The sequence below is a fragment of the Tachyglossus aculeatus genome, chromosome X3, assembly GCF_015852505.1.
Source record: "Tachyglossus aculeatus isolate mTacAcu1 chromosome X3, mTacAcu1.pri, whole genome shotgun sequence".
Classification (NCBI taxonomy): Eukaryota; Metazoa; Chordata; class Mammalia; order Monotremata; family Tachyglossidae; genus Tachyglossus; species Tachyglossus aculeatus.
In genome coordinates this window covers 4,845,712-4,860,894 of record NC_052099.1, presented here as the reverse complement: position 1 = coordinate 4,860,894, position 15,183 = coordinate 4,845,712, and the positions used below count along the sequence as shown (strand labels likewise).

Here is a 15,183-nt window from a genome sequence, read left to right as displayed (position 1 = left end):
TCATGTTTTGCTGACACCTCTTTGCAAAGTTGACAGTAGAAAGCCCAGCCATAGGGTGACTATGGCAATGACACTGAAAGGGAGAAAAAAAGAAAAAAGAAAAAAAAAACCTGAAGCTTTGCTAGCTGTGCAGAGATACCCAGGATTTCCAACATTTCCTCTCCCTTTTGCAATGAAGAGAAAATAATACCTGCAACATATGATGGGAGAGAAATGCTTCTCATTAGGGGAAAATGTAACTAACTTCCCATTAGATATTTTTAATTTGAGACTAAAAATAAGCCAGTTCACCCCAGAATTCCTCATTTTACAATCAATAAAAAACCCAGGCAGCTTATTTACAGAGCTCCAGTAACACAGCCATAACATTTTCAACACTTCCCTTCCAGCGTGTGAGGCATGCTCATTATTTTCTGCTGTTCCTCCCAAAACAGAGGGCTAACCTAGTCTCTTACCTTAAAGGAAGACTCATCTAATATAGTGCAGGCACACCATTATTTGCCAACAATTATCCCCCTCACCCCTCCTCAGAGAAAATGTGCTAACAAGTGCTTCCAGACTATAATTGAAATACTACAAACTGGCTTGATGTTATTTTTGTTCTTAATTTCACTCTGCAGACTAATCCAGATGGACAGGGCTGAAAAACTGAAGGGGCAACAAAAAATTCACTTCACAGCACTGCACAATGCAAAGTCAGAGTCAGAGAAATAGAGACACAATGGAGACAAGGGCTTAGACAACGTTTAAGGACATGAACACTACACTATGTATGCGTTGAGTCCAGGAACTCCAAATTGTGTTAATCAACTCTAATCCTTTTGCCCTTGGGCAATACGCAAGCAAGATCCTGAGCTTCTGTCATTACAGCATCAGGGCTAAAAGGCTAATGCTATGTTGGTGTCAGCATTTCTCTTACCTATTTTCAGAGGTTTACCCTTTTGCCAACTCTTACCTTGGGGAAAATTCATGCTATTTACAAAATTTCCCACTCAGTAGATTTGGGAGGAGCACCAAAATTTTGGACTACAGACATGTAGTAATTTGTTTTTGTTTTTTACATTCAAGGAATGAAATCTGATGGTGGACTCAGCAGAGTGGTTAGCATTTCCTGACTGATGAGGGCCCTGAATGTTGGAAAAACACCTGGGTACTAATGTGTTCTCTTCAGCAAACAAGATGCTCCTGTTTACTAGAATCCTGTAAGGGTCCAGACCAATCCAGTCTACTCCTGGGCCCAAGATATTTCCACACCAGCACCAGAAAGTGGTGTCCAACCACCAGGTAAGAGGAGAGCCCCAGCTGACCCAGAAGTGGGAGAATTGAGGCACCCTTTGCCCACCCTATAGAGTCACTAATGTAATTATGGGATCATTAGGATATGCACGATGAGGCTCTTTGCAAGGAGTTCACACAAACTACTTAGTATCTGAGCAGGGCACTGGATGGACACTGGACAGCCCTGCCTTCCCCTCCCAGATCGCTGTTATCTTGGGCATTACTTCCAAGCCGTTGGACTCTGAAGCAGGATCTGGGACGAAGAGAGGCTGGTCATTTCAAAAATTAAAACAGTGGACATGGATTCAGTGCTGAATCCATACCCAACATAGGCCAAATCTGTTGAAAATCAGGCTGGCAGGATTGAATCTGGACGAACCGTGACACCCGTGTCACCACTGAGGGACCAAATTTCACGCAATATAGCTCCCTCAGGAGTTGATGGGCAAACAGGTTCCCTAAAAAGGAATCAGAGATGTGCCCCTACAAACTCACCTCAAAGTCACCTGGAAAGGAGACAGGAAAAAATAATCGGGTTGGACATAGTCTCTGTCCCACAGGGCTCATAGTCTTAATCCCCATTTTACAGAAGTGAACTGAGGCACAGAGAAGTTAAGTGACTTGCCTGAGATCACACAGCAGGCAAGTGGCAGAGGGGGATTAGAAGTCAGATCCTTCTGACTCCCAGGCCTGTGCTCTACCCTCTAGGCAATACTGCTCATTTTTCCTCTATTGGTTAAGTAGCAAAGAACATGTCTGCCAGGCCCTGTTAGGGCCAGAAGGCATATCGTGATTCTGAGAGGGAACAGTTAGCAGTAGTCTTCAGCAGTCGGTCCATGAGGATTCTGGGTAAAATCTTGCCCGCAGTCGAGAGTATTGAAAGCACCATAGTTTCCTTAGCTCTTTCCCCTTTCTTTTTGAAGATGGTGAGACAGTACTCAAGGTGAAAAGATACCTCAATTGCTTGTGAATATCTAACCCTCAGATTCCTGTCTAGAGGTGGATAAAGGGAAGGAAAAATGAAGGGATAGAGGGAAGTATAGCTAATTACACTGTTAGATTCTTAAGAAAATCCATTTAGAAAAGTAAATAGTTCTGTTCTTGAAAGCACCGTAAACAGAGATATAAAGTGGGGTAGTTAAAATGTCTTTAGTCCATTGAGAGTAATATCGTTTGGTTCCCAAGAATGTTTTGTAAGACTAGCTCAGATGGGAGGCCCCATTCTTTCAAGAAACTGAAACTCTGATGATGTCATTTGATGCCAAATATGGCTCTGTGTTGCTTTGAAAATTAGACAATTGTTCTCTTTAGTGACCACTTACATAAAAAGATTGGAGTGAACCAGGATGTACAGCTGGCAACTTGATGACTTTGTCTGAAAAGAGAGCAGAGGGAACAAAATGCCATTCTCCCTAGGGAGTCCAGAAACTGCAATCAAACAGGAACACTTCCTGGAAAAATGAATGGAATGCCTTTTGCCTGCTTATCCTTTTGTTTCCTGATGAGGTTCACAAATTCTTCTAAAATCCTGGATGCAGTTTAAGGTAGGTAGTAGTAACTTTCATAAAATCATTTCTCAAATATTGTGCCTGGCTCTGATGCTAAGAAAGCTGATTCTTGCATTTCTGGCAAATGAACAAATGTAAACCCCCTTCCCACCAGTGCAATCAAGTACATCAACTGATGGATTTAAGCCTCATAAGTACCCATGACTGTTAGGAAGACATTACTGCAATAATTTCTCAAAGTGAGGTCATAGTAGTAATAATAGCAGAATGCAATGAGCCATCCTCTCTGTCTCACAAGCCCTTAACCTTGGCATTATCTTTAACTTATCTCTCTTTCAACCTGCATATTCAGTCAGTCACTAAATCTTGTCAATTCTATCTCTACATCTCCAGAATCTATCCTTTCCTCTCCATCTAAATTGTACCACATTGGTTCAAAAATTCAGCCTATCCCTTCTCTACTACTGCATCAGCCTCCTCACTGACCTCCCTGACTCCAGCCTCTGCCCTCTTTGGTCTATACTTCACTTTGCTGTTCAGATCATTTTTCTGTAAAGTCATTCTGCACATATCTCCTCACTCTTCAAGTACCTCTAATGGTTGCCCAACCTCACCAAAAAGAAACTTCTCACCATCAGCTTTAGGACACTCAAACGACTTTCCCTGTTACTTATCATTGCTCCTTTCCCATTACAACCCAGCCTATATACTTTACTAGTTTCATATGAATTCACTCACTGAGTCTCGCTCTTGTATCTCCCACTGTTAACCCCTTCCTTGTTCATACCCACTCTCCTGCCTGGAACTCCCTCCTCATTCATATCTGACTGTGAGGTTGTTATGGGCAGGTAGCATGCCTGCTAATTCTGTAGTATTCTGCTCTCAAGCACTCAGTACAGTGCTCTGCATATAGTAAGCACTCAGATGCAGCAGTGCTTAGAACACTGTATGGCAGAGTAAGTGCTTAACAAATACCATTCCTTTAAGTACAGTATCTTGCACAGATTGAGCACTCAATAAACATGATTGATTCATTCAATTGTATTGAGCACTTACTGTGTGCAGAGCATTGTACTAAGCGCTTGGGAAGTACAAGTTGGCAACATATAGAGACGGTCCCTACCCAACAATGGGCTCACAGTCTAGAGGATTGCACTGTATTAGTCATATGATAAGTTCAGAATAACAAGGTGATAGGTTCCCTGCCCACAAGGAACTAACTGGGGAAGACAAAAAAATTACAACCCTGTCATATATACATAAGTGATAGGATAACATGAAACTGTGATATGGCTCAAAGAAGTAGCATGGCCTAGTCGATAGAGCATGGGCCTGGGAGTCAGAAGGACCTGGGTTCTATCTACTCCAGTGCTTTGAACAGTGCCTGTCACAGAGTAAGGGTTTAACAAATACCACAGTTATTATTTAATTAACTGTCCTAAGTGTATGGGAGAATACAGTACAATGGAGTTGGTAGACACATTCCCTGCCCACAACAAGCAGTGGTGCAGGTTTCCATTTGATTGATTGTTTTTGTTTGTGCTGACACAGATCAGGGAGATGAAGCACTAGGTCAGATTCTTGGGACTCTATCCCAAAGATTCTTGGCTGGCTTGCTGGTCTGGTGACTGGAGAACTTGCTGCTAAAAGGCACAAAACTAGTCGATTCCTGCCCTGTGAATCTGTGACACAAGTCTCCAGTAGCATTTCCCAAGGCATCTTCCAGGTGCCTGATATAATTGATGTAATAAATAGTTTGCTTAGACTGATATACTCTGTAACCCATTTGAGGTATTTCCCAGTGAAATCTTGTTTTTCTTTAGTGTTTTTTCCTTCTCTTTCCTTCCCACTTTGCTGGACCCAGGACTCCTACATCTGAAGCCTCTTGGGAATATTTAGTGAGTGCCTCTAATGTGCAGAGCTCTGCTCTGCACAGGACACTGAAACCTATGGAAGAGAGAGGGGAAGGCACCAAGTCTGGGAAAGGAAGAGGGAATAGCAATGAGGGCCACCTGTAACCCTTGCCCAGCCCACCAATGCTCCTTCTCACCCCTCCATCAATCAATTAATCAATGGTATATAATAATAATAATGGCATTTATTAAGTGCTTACTATGTGCGAAGTACTGTTCTAAGCAATGGGGAGGTTACAAGGTGATCAGGTTGTTCCACGGGGGGTTCACAGTCTTAATCCCCATTTTACAGATGAGGTAACTGAGGCACAGAGAAGTTAAGTGACTTGCCCAAAGTCACACAGCTGACAAGTGGTGGAGCCAGGATTTGAACCCATGACCTCTGACTCCAAAGCCCGGACTCTTTCCACTGAGCCACACTGCTTCTCTGAGTGCTTACTGTGTGTAGAACACTATTCTAAGTTCTTGGGAGAGTACAATCCAGTAGAATTGACACAGTCCCTGCCCATCGTAAGCTTACAGTCTAGGCCCTGTCCGCCCCCAGCGGGCACCCCCGTCACAGCCAATGGGCAAACTTCATCTCCCAAGACTTGGGCCACCATCAGGGGAAACTCATTGGCCCCATGAAGGAGGGCAAGCTGCTCATGCTGGTGCTAGGCATACCTTTCCCCTCTCAACCACTGGTGTCTGAGCAAAACTCACCTGAATGGCTAGGGTCCAGGAAAAAGTGCACTGTTCTAAATACATCTACATATAGTTTCCCTTAAAGAAGACACCACTGAAAGTGTAAATCTGACTACGAGTGTGTGTGGCTGAGAACTGCATATTGTGGATAATGGTTGCAAGTGTGTAAAAGATGCCATCTCAAAGATATTCACATCTGTGCACACAATTCACTGTTGGTAGTGTAATCTCTGAACTCAAGAGCAATTTTGCTCCTTTGTGAAGTAAATGTGGTCATCAATTCTGTTACCCATATTTTATTATCATTAAATACTGATTGTAGCAAAGTTAAAGCAGCTTCTTTTGTTCTTTTCTCCTTTTAGCCTCCTGTCAGTTGAATGATTTTAGGCACTTAGACATTAACCATGTTATTCTGATTTATCAAATTATTTTTATCTTTGGTCTTGTTGATATGCTGAGTGAACTCAGAAAAGACAAATTGCGAGTTTTATTTTGTAAAATGGGAATGATATTTTGGGTGTCTTACATTTTATAAGCTATCATAAGGAAATACTTGCCAAGAGCTTTGAGCTCCTCTGAAGAATAAAGAGATTTCAGTATGTAGTACCATTATTCCATTATTCGTATTGGATCTGTCTTGGTCAGGATGCTTCCTACTCCTGACTTTTATGACCCAAACAGTGAGTTTGGCTGGCCTGACTCCCTCTCCTCCCCCATCCCTTCAATTCCCCCTCTTGCCTCCTCTCCCAACTATGGACCTGGTGTTCTGCTTCCAACCCAAAGCAATGAACTTGGAACAACTTTGTGGTGTCAGTTGTTTTATAAATGGGCATATTGGAACCCAGAAGATATTTTCTGTGCTTATTTTCTTTATTAGGCAAGCATTCATAATTTCCAGCCATTCTTTTAAGTACATTTTTTTTATCAAGCGGCATTTATGGGATTTTACTTTGTGGTATTTGTCTTTCACCTGGTTGTTATTTCAGCAATATCTTTTATGTTTAAGCTACAAGGGTTATAACTGTGGTTCCAGTGCTTGCTACTGAAACTGTTGTTCCTCTAGCAGTTAGCTAAAGAACTGGATTTAGATGTATTTTGGGAGTACCTTTAGTAGCTGCATAAAATAGATGGAGGAAATATGTCTATGACCAGATCTCACGATTTTTGCACATACTTTATTTTTTCAGTGGGGAAGGGCTGGTTTTCTGAAAATCGGGCTCAACTTTGCTAATTTGTCATATTTATGTGCACACAAGAGGCAAAGGAATGTTGGATGCAATCAATTTCAAACCTCATGCCCACCTCATTTTACCATTTCAAAAATATCACCAAGATCCCAGGATACATAATTCAGTGTACCTGTGGAACACCATTAGTGTCTGCAAATGCCATTTTTTATAATGTGTTATTGAGGGAATGGAGCCTCAGATAATATACACAGTTAGTCAGTCGTATTTATTGAGCACTTACTGTGTGCAGAGGACTGTATTAAGCACTAGGGAGAGTACTACGTAATTGTAAATATTCAGATAATAGACAGTATACTATCTAATACAAATTTGTGTAGCATTCCTTATTTTTTCCTTCTAGCCTGTAAGCTCTTTGTGGGCACTGATTGCTTCGTTGAAGATGGTGTTTCTAGGATGTGGACTCTCTTGGTTGATACTGTAACTCAGTCAGAAGAGGTTCAAATACCTTTAGGATTCAAAGGTGATTCTTCTGGCCAGGGAGAATTTGTTCATGTATGGGAAGATGGCTGAAAAGTCTTATGAATGACAGATAATCTCTTCCACATTATGCACATTGTCCCCCAAAGTGCTGTCCTGTTGGCCATCTGCAGTGTCTGGTGCCAGTTTTAAATTTTGCCTCTTGTGGGGGTGATTTTCTTGAAATCTCTGTGTTTAGAGGGACACCCCATTTCTAATTCCAGCCTGGTTTGACTGCTGCTACTGTCTTCCAGCTATCCAAAACTATGCTACACTATCTGAGGTTTTACTTCATTAGGCTATTGATGTTATTTCTGCACTTCTCTCTTCTGTCTTCCTTACTTCATCTCACAGTAGAGTCACAGCATCTTATTGTCTCATATTCCCTGGTCAGTCTACCTCATCGAAGGTGGAATGTGACCATACTGCTTTCATACTTGTGTGTTGACTGCATCTGTCGTTTGTGATCGTGGCTTACCATTCAACATTCAGCATGGCATGTAGGTAGCACTTATAGAAGTGTTCAGGTGTGGCACTGGTGTGTTAAGGCCAGGCTAAAAGTCTTAGAGAAGTCTGGATACTAACTATAACCCTTCAGTTCGGAAGTCAGTTTAGTAGCACTTAATGTGTACAGAGCACTGTACTAAGCAGTGGGGAAAGTACAGTATTCCAATATAACAGATACATTCCCTGCCCAAAGTGAGTTAATGCTTGAACCACTCTGGTACCACACTCAGCTTGTGAATTTGCCAAAGGCTAAACTAGCTTTCTTGACTCGGTTTTCTACTACTTTATTTATTATGGCTTCATTAGATAAGGAAGAATAGTTTAATGGCAACTTTCAGCTATATATTGCTCATACAGATCTTAAGTTGTATATATGCCTTCTGGGTGCCACCTGGTCCAGGACCAGCTGTAGGTTAAATCTTGACTATAGGCAAGCAGCATGGCCTAGTGGATAGAGCACAGGCCTGAGAGCCAGAAGGACCTGGGTTCTAATCCCAACTCTGTCACTTGTCTGCTGTGTGACCTTGGGCAAGTCACTTCACTTCTGGGCCTCAGTTCCCTCATCTGTAAAATGGGGATTAAGACTGCGAGTCCCATATGGGACAGGGACTGTGTCCAAACTGATTAGCTTGTATCTACCCCGGCACTTAGAACGGTGCTTGACACATAGTAACTGCCTAACATACCGTGATTATTATTATTACTTCTTGTGTTTCGGCTTCAAGAATACAATCAGAATATAATACTTCTTTTTTGATGGATTCAAGGACTTTTGATGATGTTCTGAACCTGTTGAGCTGGAAGAGTTTCCAAGAGGACGAGATTTATATTTTAATATTAGCTTTCAGGTTTTTTTATTGCATTCTCAAATGAAGCTATTGTGTTCTCAATAGCAAAGATTGAACAAGACTGGACAGAATACACAATGCTGCATTACACTATTGATGATGGGCTCAAAGCCAGACAAGGCCCCTTCCATTCTGTTTTGGCTTGCCATATTGTGGAGCAATGATAGATCTTAAACATTTTGTAGTTGCATCAGGTAAACCTGACAGAGGTTGGAAAGAATAAAAATGAAAGTCAAAAGATTCTTCCTATTCCTAATGACACAAACACTAGCAGCCTAATTTCCAAGATAATGAAAAGTTAGATTTTTTTTAAGCCAATCTCTCCACAATCAAAGCTAAGGGGAGAGTTGAAGCAACTTTCTAAATAATTTGGTTTTTTTCCTGAATTATTCAGATAATAAAGACCGCCAGAGATGAGGCACTCTGGTTAGGTTGGAAACTTTTGAAACAAACTTCTGGTTACAGATAGATGCTGCTGCTGTTGAATCACCATATTTGGTGGGCCGGGGGAAGGGTTTGATTGGTCATATCAAACTCAAGGACATCTTCATGCTTTTTGACCCCTTTTACCCACAGGCAGAGGATAATAGATTTTAGCTTTCTCAGCTTGGGACCAGGGAAGCCAGCATGGCAGTGGACAGCAGAAAGAGAGATCAGTTAATCAGTGGTATTTATTAAGCACTTACCATGTGCAGAGCACTGTAAGTGCTTGGGAGTGTGCAGTACCACAGAGTAGGTAGACCCAGCCCCTGCCCACATGGAGCTTACAGACTAGAGGGCTGGGACAAGGTTAGGGGACAGCAGAGAAGGCTGGAACTTCCTACTCCCTCTCTCCTCTCCCACTCCCCAGCCATGCTCTTTTCCCAATCAAAACCCCCAGTGGAGAAGGGAAAGCAGTTGTCAACTAACTCTTTTCAAACCCCATTTCCTCTTGACTTGCCCTCCACTCTGTTTATCCCCAGCAGAAGCGACGCATTCATTCATTGTCGTATTCATTCAATCATTCAATTGTATTTGAGTGCTTACTGTGCACAGAGCACTGTACTAAGTGCTCGGGAAGTACACATCGGCAACATATAGACAGTCCCTACCCAACAACAGGCTCACAGTCTTGGGCACTTACTGTGTGCAAAGCACTGTAGTAAGCGCTTAGGAGCATACAATACAACAACAAGGACACATTCCCTGCCCACAGTGAGCTCACACTCGAACCCACCATTCCTAGTCAGACACTTCATGTCTGTTCAAATCAGTGGTATTTGAGTGCTCATTTTGTGCAGGACACTGTACTAAGCACTTGGGAGAGCACAGCTCGCAGACACGAACCCTCCCTCAGGGATCTTACAGTCTAACATCCAGCATCCTCTGTCCTTTTGGCAGTGGAAGAAACTGCCTTGGAGGAAGCTTGGGGGAAGAACCCAAGATCCCTGCAGAAGTGAATGAATAGGAGGGTCCTGGAGAGGATCTGGCATGGGAGGCTCCCACAGGGGACAAACTCCCTTTGGGTGTCCCCCTCATTTCCCTCCCAGAGTGACTGCCAGACAAGCTGCTTCCTGGGAAAATCACTTCTTGTGGCCAGAGGAAAACTCTTTGGCTAGGAAAGCTGACTGCATGAGTAACTCCTTGAAGTGATTAGCCATTTGAACAATAGCCTTACCCCAGGAAAGAACAAGCTAACTTCGAGGCTGTAAATACTGAAGCTGTTGACAAATGGTTTCCCACCTTGGGAGCTGGGCATGGCAGCTAAAGGGTCATGTGAGCACCCCCCCCCCCCAGCCCCGGGCCTCAGCCCCGAGCCAAAAGTGCAGGCATCTAGAAAAGGCTTGGCTGGCTGTGAGTTACGGGAAAGGAAAAAGCTCCAGTTTCACTTGTAGAGGGAAAAAAAACCCTGAAAGAATAGTCTCTTTCAATGCAGACAGATGCAGTCTGGCTGGGAGACAGGTTTAAAAATCCAAGTGGCCCAATAATGTGAAAAAATCTCCTCAGATTCAAAGCGGTATTTTAAATACCGCACAAGTGCAGATAATAAATGTGATGGTTTTTCCATCCTCCATGTGCAGGGCCAGCCACGTTCCAAAACCATGGAATATTTCTTCTCTTTTCAGAATGCTGCAAACATGTGGCTAAGCCTAGTCTGTGTTGTCAGAGGAGGTGAGCAAGCCCTGCTGCTGGGAGAGGCTGCTGGGGTTGGTTCTGCGTAGCCTGATGTCCAACGACTTCCAAGAAAGCAAGTTACCTTTTTCATCCCATTAGAAAATGAATGCTGCCATTGTAATTTTAGAAATAGCACAAGGTTTCCAGCCACGATAGAGCTGTTAGAACTCTAAAACAGAATTCCAGTGTAGAAGGGTTCATTTCATGATGAATAAAATGTGAAAAAATGATGTTTACAGGGCCTGGTTGTGGATTGGAAACTGGAATTCTCTCTGGTGCATGTTCATCCTTCTCTCTCACTCTTTCTTTCTCTCTCTCTCTCTCCCTCCCCCTCTTCCTCACCCCTCCACTCTCAACTGGTATACCCTTGTTTATTGTTCCAGTCTCTTTCCACAGTCCCCACAGGACCCCCAGAATGGAACATGAATGTGTCAGCCTGTGGAGGAATCTGGTGCACACCACCTTGAGTGTTCCCCTATGAGGGCCTGATGGACTGTCAGCTTGGAGTTAAAGCTCAATAAATCAGGTGGTCTCACATCAGCCCCTGGCATATTGCAGTCCACCTCATAAAACTACTACTTAATTAAGTACAGTGCATACAGTTGGCAGCCCCTGGTCCCCGGGAAAAGCCTAGGATGGAGCATAAAAACCTGATCCTGGGCCCTGTGGGTCACAGTTGAGGCAGGAAGTGAATGCAACACTCTTTTCCCTTCAGCTTTTTGTGTCAGTTTCTTGTGTCAACCATTGTTTTAAACCTCTCTGAAAAAGGAAAATGTCAGGGGGCAGTGGCCTGTGATAATCCAGATATCTGGATAAGATAACTGTTGGCACAATCTTTCTTTTGGTTCACTTGGATGGGGATATGGCTAGCCAATGCCAAATTTGAGGTTTAAATTCTAGTTCTGGTTGGGCAGGTATTAGTAATCATGTCCCTTGGTGGCAGTCTAAGGGGGAGTTGGGAGACAAGAAGTGTTTCAAACACTTCAAAATGGTTCCTTGTAGGCCTGGATCCAAGCAGCAAGATGAGAGTAAGCTTGCTTCTAGAGAACCTGCGCTGCTTCTGCTTGCTGGTTGGTCAGGGGCTTTAGAAATGTGCCCCACTTCTTAGCGTGCTGCCCAAAGGCTGAAAAACAGAGAGTTCGTGAGTTCAAACTGCCTCTGCCTCTAGAGTATTATATGCCTACACTGGGACCTTTGATTTTTATATCAATTAGAATAATATTTGTTACACATTTACTATGTGCCAAGTGCTGGGTAATAATAATAATAATGGTATTAAGTGCTTACTATGTGCAAAACACTGTTCTAAGTGCTGAGCATTGTTCTAAGCACTTAAATTGGTCACATTCCCTGTCCCACATGGGCCTCACAGTCTGAGTGAGAGGAATAACAGGTATTGAATCCCCATTTCACAGTTGAGGAAAATGAGGCACAGAAAAGTTAAATGATTTTCCCAAGATCACTCATCAGGCAAGTGGTGGAGCTGGAGTTAGAACTCAGGTCCCCTGACTCCCAGTCTTGTGATCTTTTCCAGTAAGCCAAGCTGCTTCTCAATCAATCAACTGTATTTCTTGAACACTCACTGTATGCAGAGCACTGTACTATATGCTTGGGGGAGTACAATATAACAAAGTTGGTAGACATGTTCCCTGTACACAACAAGCTTACTGTCTAGGGAGACTATAGTCTCAAGTGGTACAACTAATACTAACTCACTTTTCATGGTTGTTTCGAGAAATAAGAAGGAACAAAAAGTACTTTGCAGAAACATAACATTTTAATAGATTCAAGTAGAAAATTATTTTAAACATTATTAAAAATATATTTGTAGGAAAGTGAAGGCTCTTGATTGAACATGCCAGAGGTATTACAACAATTTTTCCCCTTTATTATTATCTGTAGTTATGATCCTGAGTGTGATTTACCCGTGACGAAAGTGAGGAAAATAAAATGCAGCATTTTGTGGTACTGGAGCTTTCACACCATTAGTGCCTCAGCCTCCACAGTCAATAGTATTTATTGAGCACTTACTATGTACAGAGCACTGCATTCAGTGCATGGGAGGCTAAAATGCAACAGAATTAGCAGACACATTCCCAGCCCATAATGAGCTCTCAGTCTATAATGCTGCCTCTTCTAAAGGCAGAATGGAGGGAGAGGGGGTGAATTTAAAAGAACAGCACAAGAAAGCACAGTCTTCAAGATCTGGCCATGATTCAGCCGGAAAGTCTTCATTTTGTCTTTTGCTTTAAGTATTGTTGGAAAGTGTTTCCTCTACATTCAGTTCCTATTCATGATGCTAAAAGAACAGTAGACTATCTGGCAGTAAAAGAGGTTGTATGATGTGGGTGCCCTCTAGCGTTGCTAAAATAAGTCATGCAACTTCTCCTTACTTAGCCCAGGGTTGCCTTGAAGAAAATCAGTCTTGTCTTAAGTTTTTGGATTTACCAGGTCAAAAAAGAGTGCATTATTTAGTGGTTTCTTTTTAAATTGTTCTTCATTTAGGAGTCCTGGAGATCTGTAGGGGGTGAATAACTACCAAGGTTAGGGATTTTCACATTCTCCTTTGAATTTTGTAATCTTGATGTGGTTTGAAACTTTTTTTCTTGGTTTTTGTGAGGTAAAATTTAAAGTTTTCTCACTTGAGCAGAGATATTTGGATAAGGATGAAACAATGCTAGGCCTTAATATTTCCACTCATACTAACATTCCTTCTGCACAAAAAATATCCTAAGGACTTTAATCACTAGCAGAAATACCCGGATTCCCTGTGAGTTGTATACTACTTTCACCTTTGAGCATTTCCACCCCTTCACCCCCAATTATGTCCTTCCTTTTATGCACATCCATACACAAACACACTAAAATATTCACCACCTCACATACAATCCCATAGAAAAGCTCACATATCTTCATGTGCTCAGATGTTACACCCTCATTTTCAAGCTAATGCAGACACAAGCATGTTAATTCACATGTGTACACACATCTTCATAATAGCACACAAACATATTTGTGCTGGTGCAAGATCAATCCATCTATCGATTAATGGTATTTATTGAGCGCTTACTATGTGCAGACCACTATACTAAGCACTTGAGAGAGTACAATACCACAGAGTTAGCAGACACATCCCCTGCCCACAATGTGCATTTGCTCCTGGAGATGGCTAAGCCAGGGTCACCTCTTCTCCAGTCCTTCCCCACTTCAATCTTTGCAGAGCCCCTCCAACTCTGTGTAAGGAAAGGGAAAAGTCCTGGTAATGCCTGGCAACACATCTGCTCCAAAGTTTGGAAGAGAACTCCTCATCTTCCAGGCAAACCCTCTCCTCCCCTTGACTTTCCCATTAGTGCAGACAGCATCTCCATCTTCCCTGTCTCACAAGCCCATAACTTTGGTGTCATCCTCATCTCTCAATCAACCTGCATATTCAGTCTGTCAACAATCCTAGTAGTTCTTCCTTTACAGCATCTCTAGAATCTTTCCCTTCCTCTCCATCCAAACTACTACCACAATGATTATGACCCACCTTTACTAATGCATCACCCTCCTCACTGACTCATCTGCCTCCGTTTTCTACCCACTCCAGTTCATACTTCACTCTGGTGCCTGGATCATTTTTCTTAAATCTGTGCACACTATTTGAAAACCTCCAGTGTTTGCTTGCTGATCCATCTCAGCATCAAACAGAAACTCCTTAGCATTGACTTTAAGGGGCTGTCAGCTCTCCCTCTCCTACCTTCTCAGTGATCTCCTACTACAACTCAGCCTTCACACTTCCACCTCTAACACCAACCTACTTTCTGTGCCTCAATCTACCCCTCTACTGATCAATCAATCAATCAATCGTATTTATTGAGCGCTTACTATGTGCAGAGCACTGTACTAAGCGCTTGGGAAGTACAAATTGGCATCACATAGAGACAGTCCCTACCCAACAGTGGGCTCACAGTCTAAAAGGGGGAGACAGAGAACAGAACCAAACATACCAACAAAATAAAATAAGTAGGATAGAAATGTACAAGTAAAATAAATAGAGTAATAAATATGTACAACCATATATACATATATACAGGTGCTGTGGGGAAGGGAAGGAGGTAAGACGGGGGGATGGAGAGGGGGACGAGGGGGAGAGGAAAGAAGGGGCTCAGTCTGGGAAGGCCTCCTGGAGGAGGTGAGCTCTCAGCAGGGCCTTGAAGGGAGGAAGAGAGCTAGCTTGGCGGATGGGCAGAGGGAGGGCATTCCAGGCCCGGGGGATGACGTGGGCCGGGGGTCGATGGCGGGACAGGCGAGAGCGAGGTACAGTGAGGAGATTAGTGGTGGAGGAGCGGAGGGTGTGGCCTGGGCAGTAGAAGGAGAGAAGGGAGGTGAGGTAGGAGGGGGCGAGGTGATGGACAGCCTTGAAGCCCAGGGTGAGGAGTTTCTGCCTGATGCGCAGATTGATTGGTAGCCATTGGAGGTTTTTGAGGAGGGGAGTAATATGTCCAGAGCGTTTCTGGACAAAGATAATCCGGGCAGCAGCATGAAGTATGGATTGAAGTGGAGAGAGACACGAGGATGGGAGATCAGAGAGAAGGCTAGTGCA

General features: G+C 43.1%; 1 long non-coding RNA gene across 1 annotated transcript in view; it reads left to right on the top strand.

Moving 5' to 3' along the window:
- The first annotated feature begins 1,091 nt into the window (after positions 1 to 1,091).
- Positions 1,092 to 15,183, top strand: part of LOC119948702 — a 52,311-nt gene continuing 38,219 nt past the window's right edge. Inside the window, exons 1-2 of the long non-coding RNA XR_005457039.1 lie at positions 1,092 to 1,284; positions 2,695 to 2,822. This is a non-coding gene — a long non-coding RNA (uncharacterized LOC119948702). The remainder of the gene's footprint in view (positions 1,285 to 2,694; positions 2,823 to 15,183) is intronic.